This window comes from Helianthus annuus, chromosome 16 (assembly GCF_002127325.2).
Source record: "Helianthus annuus cultivar XRQ/B chromosome 16, HanXRQr2.0-SUNRISE, whole genome shotgun sequence".
In the NCBI taxonomy this organism is placed as follows: domain Eukaryota; kingdom Viridiplantae; phylum Streptophyta; class Magnoliopsida; order Asterales; family Asteraceae; genus Helianthus; species Helianthus annuus.
Window position 1 is genome coordinate 9753612 of NC_035448.2, and position 5587 is coordinate 9759198.

Below are 5587 nucleotides of genomic sequence, written 5' to 3' on the forward strand. Positions count from 1 at the left end.
GTAGAAGTACCAAATTTCCTGAACTAAAAGATTTTCAAAATCATTTCGGTACTAACTTTTGGGGTTTTCTGTACAAGGTTGTTGCCGGTTTTTACCTTCATGTACCGATAACGAACCAGACCATACATGTATTTTTGATATAAGGACCGGTTGACACAAAGCTTATTCAACTTGTAAGAAAATAATATTAAAAAACTATATTATTATACACATATTAATAATTGAAGTCTTTGAACAGTAATTGAAGTCTTTGAACAGTAACCAAGGGCAGTTTTGGGATTTCATACCAAACTCCACCACAGGGATTTAATACCAAACTCCACTGCTGCCCATCCCCTTTTCTTTGGCTATATGAACACAAATTAGGGTTTACAGAGAGGAATAAGAGAGAGAGAGAGAGTAGCGATGGACAGAGAGAGAGGAGCGGCTTTGATGGAAAAACCAGCCACGTCTCCGACCGGCAACCCATGGAGCCGTCGTCTCCAACTGGCCACCCTCTTGGCGGTGATGATGGTATGGTGGTTTTCATGCGGCAAACGGTAGAAGGCGGTGGTGGTTAAGGGTTCCGCTTCCCATTTTCCATTTTCCATTTTCCATTTTCTTTCGTAGTAAGAGAGAGAGAGAGAGAGCAACGATGGACAGAGAGAGAGGAACGACGGTGATGGAAAAACCGGCCACGTCTCCGACCGGCCACCCATGGTGGTGGTTGAAGGTGACCGTCACGACTGTTTTTTCCAGGATTCGCTCGACATTCTGGTGGATTCCCAAGCCTAAAATAACAGTGTGAGTCACAGAACCCGAAATATGGCCAGCCATAGGCGTGGAGGGAGAAGATGGAGGAGTTGCCAACGGGAGATTGGGAATTACGAAAATGCCTCTGCTGACCGTCTGTCGCGTTCTTTATAAGGTTCGATTTTTCGTTTAGGTATTAGAATTTGTGCTTGATTTGTGAATTAGTTTAGTATATATACTCATCTAACGAGTATGTGATGCTGCTCTAACTACTGTGACCGTTGCTTTGTTTTGTCAATTAGATGTATGTTTGCTTTTTGTTAGTGTCGCGTTGTGTTTGGATGATAAGTACCAAACAATTTAGGGATTTAATAACAAACATAATCCACCGCTTCCATCCCTTTTCTTTGGCTGTATAAACACAGAAACTAGGTTTTAGAGAAAGGAATAAGAGAGAGAGACAGATTAGCGGTGTAGAGAGAGCAGAGCCGTCGTCTCCTGCTGGCCACCCTCTTGGCGGTGATGATGGTCGGTGGTGGTTAAGGGTTCCGCTTCCCATTTTTTATAATGGGGTTTATTGATGTTGGTGTGTAAGAAAGTGAGGAACAATAATTGGGTCTGCAGGTAATGGACCGTTAGATGTTTCTCGCTCTTTGTTAATATAATTGATGGAATTTAGGTTTTCCTTTCTATTTACTCAATAAATATGATTTTCAATGTCAGTGACTGATTATAGCATTCTTCTTATACTTACATTGGTATACAACAAATTTTAGATCTTCAAGCATAAAGTTAACTCCATTTACTTCTAATATTATATGCTAGAGAATTATAGAAAGTACATATTTGTGACAGCATTTTAAGAAATCATGGTGGGTGGTTTGAAATTGTAAATGCATGTTGTCTGTTTATGAGAATGTGGTTACTTTTTCGAGTGTCTTTCAGGTGTTTGTGATTATGCTTGAATGACATTTATTGGCAAATTGAAATTTATCTTTCTACATCTTTCTGTCTACACATATTTGTAGTATGGTTACATATAGTAATATATTTGCATCACCATGGTTATCAGTAGAAGTTAATTAAATCTTTATTCTTTGAACCGTATTTTCAGGCGTATTGGACTATTGCGTAAGCCATGAACGGGATCGAATATATAGGCACTTCTATGTTACAGAGGTATGAATGTTTTTGGCTTAACTGGTCTTTGACCAGTAATGGTTGCAACTTGAATGCCCCCTTTTAGTATTTTACCTCTAAATTCATTAATTTTTTTTATTCGTTTCAGGGCTATTGAATTGTTGCATAAATTAACAACTACACCAAATAATTATGGAGTTGCAAAATGAAATTGATGGGAAAGAGTGCCTCATGTCAGCCTTTGGGATACTCATTAAGGTTAACTTAAATAATTCTTTAGTGTTTAAGTTTGAAGGTAAAATAATTTAAATGAGGCAGAATTTATGTGTTAGAACTTAACCATTTTTTATCAAAAGTATTGATTTTGGACGGTACAGGTTTGATGTTGCAGGTTTCATATTGTTGGACATGCAGGTATGATATGTTTTGTCTTTCTAGGATCACCAATATATTAATTACCTAAAGATCTGTTGAAAACATGAAGATCTATTCAACAATGGTTAGCACACAGATGCCATCATTTATCATTATGCTTGAGAAGTATTTTTAAAATCTTTTATTTATAAAAGATGTTATATGATAATTGTAGTTCTGGGACGTATGTGAAAGCTTATGGTAACAATTGTTGCAGAGGTGGACCACAAGTATAGTTATACCTTAAGCCCATCGCCACTTTGTGACCACCAACAACGACCGCCACCAGGGCCTATAGTTAAATTGGGTTTTCTTGAGCGATTTCGTTAGTCGCTGTGTACTTTACGGATCTGTGTTAGCCGGATGTTGATCTGATTGAAGAAGACGCAATGGTTGTCATGGAAAAGCCGACCCTCGAGCTGTTGAGCGATAAGTGATATCCGCTTTAGTTTTTGTTTAGTTTGGATAAGTTTTTAATTATTTATAAATATGAGCTGAATATGACATGGACAAGCTCTAATTGCTAGGTAATACGACTCTCTCTTTACTTATGCATAATGTGACAGTCGCAACTAACCGACACCTGTATGGTCGTATTACAACATTGTTTTTTGGTTATTTTACTTTTCTTACTATAGTGTGTGATGGTAGCGTAACAAAAGAACGGATGCCGATCAGATTCCTATCGCATACCCGCCGCAACGCGCGGGTGGAAACCTACTAGTTACTATAATATTATAAAGAAAGTTACTGTTCAATTCGTTGGATAATTAATAATTAATTAATTAATAATAATAATAATAATAATATATGGATAATATATGGATAATGTGCCTTTAACTAGGTGTTCAGATAAAACCGTAACTAAATAAAAACCGTAAACCGAACCATAACCGTAACCAAATAAACCGATCTAAATAAAGAATTCAGTTTTTGGTTTGGTTTCTAACCGAAACTGAATTGTGAATATGGTTTTTGGATCCACATTTTTTTATTTGATTTATTCGGATAATCGAATAAACCGTTACTTTAATTAATTATTAAATAAAAATAATAATGTTTAATAAATTATATGCAATTTATTAGCCAAAAATACTAAATCTAATATCTAAGTATATGTATCCCCATGGTTTGAAGATTATTTATATTTGGGTTATTGGATTTTAATAATCCTAAGTTTCACCAGTTGGCCGATAATAATCCAAACTTTAAAAATTCTCTCCAACAATCCCAACTTATAAAACTTTGGCCGCCATTGATCATTTTCAAACATATAAGAATTTGGTCTCCTCAATAGATTCGATTACACCTAGAGACTCCTTATTTGATTTAAGTGCATCTATGTTAGAAAAGGATCAATGACGGCCAAACTTTTACAAGTTGGGATTATTGAAGGGAATTTTAAAGTTGAGATTATTATCGGCCAACTAGTGAAACTTAGGATTATTAAAACCCAATAACACTTTATATTTTGTGTCATTAGACTTGTTGACTATTTATAGTTTCTATGATCTATGTTTTGAAGTTTTAACTTTGTGGTTGTGTGTAGACTATTTTATGGATAAGTTTGTTTTATTTTGCTATGTCTTTTATTTATATATTGTTAGGTTTAAATTAGTTGCTGATTTGATGTTCGGAAGTTAGACACAAACATAGATATAAATTAGTAAAAAAAAGTACTTAAGTACAATTTCGTTAAATTTTGTTTATTTGGTTTCTAACCGAAACCAAACCGAATTGTATTTGGTTTGGTTCGGTTTGCATATTCCTAATTTGGTTTGATTTGGTTTTTAGTTTGGGGCATAAAATTTTGAAAACTGGATAAACCAAATAAACGATAAACTGAACTGATGAACACCCCTGCCTTTAACAAGTAGATTAGCTTCACTCTAGCTCATCCCAACCATTAGGGATGACAATGGGTCGGGTTTGGGACGAGTTTAAGTAATCCCAACTCCAAACCGGATCAGATAAGTTTGTCCCAAACCCGTTGGGTTTCTATCGGGTAAATACCCGTCAGGTATCGAGTTTACTTATGGGTTTCGAGTAAGCCAGTTAATTTGAAAAAGAAATTACCTGATGTGTATACCCGACCAAAACTCATTGGGTATCATTATGAAGATATATTAGATAACTAGAATTTATATAAATAATTTATGAAAACGTTTATGAAAAAATATACCAAAATGCATAGATGACAAAAATAGCAGGGGCGGATATAGCATATAGTAAGGGGTGGCGTCCGCTACGGCTTGGCGTTACGGCGGTAGTGTAAAATTAGTGTAAATTTTGGAAAAAAATTGACGTTTTTTCGATTTCGTTACCGCTTATTTCTAAAACGTTACGGCTTGGCGCGAATCCTAGATCAAGCACTGAAAAATAGTCTATGCCAATAATTGATATATCATATGAAAACATACTTAAAAAAAGAAACTATACCGGGCATACAATCGGATAAACAAGTACAGTTTATCGGGTAATTGAATCAGGTAAACGGGTATATCACCTTATCCCAAACCCGCGAAAAATATAATAACAAATCCCAAACCCAGTCCCATACCCGATTACCTGACCCAAACTCATCCCAAATATGCCAGGTTTCACGTTTACCTGTCGAGTTCATATTCGATTTCCATCCCTACCAATCAACCAACCATTCATCCACCATCAGTGGTTATACACATTAAATTCTCAGTTAACACTCCAACTACTTTAATACCCATTTTCACGTCAGAGTCCGGTTATAAACAACAGACCCAAAGCATTTTGTTATTTTTATTTTAGCTTTAAATTTATTATTATCATTTTAAAAAACTCGATTGAGCATTTTATTGACTTGTTTATGTGTATATGGTAAAAAGATTCCAATCTCAATGTGTTTTGGCAAACGGGGGATGTAGTGACAAAAGGGCTGGTGAGATGGCAGGCAGAATCCCCTTCTTCTTGGTCACGAGCAACTACTTTAATTAATTCTTAAAGTTTATATGACTAATAAATATAAACAAAAATCGTTTCACGCTTTTATACATGTGTATGAGTGTTTGTGATAATCAATTAAAAATATTCAACAACGGTTTGATAGTTTTGATTCAATTTTTTATTTTGTTAAAGCCTAATTTTAAAAAATGTTAATAATGGTTAATGAGTATAACTAATATCCAATATCCCTAAAAGTTATGACCTTAAATCATGTGCATGGCGTTACAAGATATACGCACAGAGGGTCATATTCAGATTTAACAAAACAACACTCAGCTGTCATCAGAGCATGCACGCAAGCTCTTATCGGCGCACGCAACAC

At 35.3% G+C, this 5587-nt stretch overlaps 1 long non-coding RNA gene across 2 annotated transcripts; it reads left to right on the plus strand.

Moving 5' to 3' along the window:
• The first annotated feature begins 343 nt into the window (after positions 1 to 343).
• On the plus strand, positions 344 to 2904 carry LOC110917170. Of its 2 annotated transcripts, XR_002580397.2 has the most exons (4): positions 371 to 907; positions 1847 to 1911; positions 2021 to 2371; positions 2462 to 2890. It is a non-coding gene; the product is annotated as an uncharacterized LOC110917170 (long non-coding RNA). The 2 variants fall into 2 exon arrangements; XR_004884716.1 differs by having other exon boundaries at positions 344 to 907; positions 2021 to 2904.
• The last annotated feature ends 2683 nt before the right edge of the window (positions 2905 to 5587 follow it).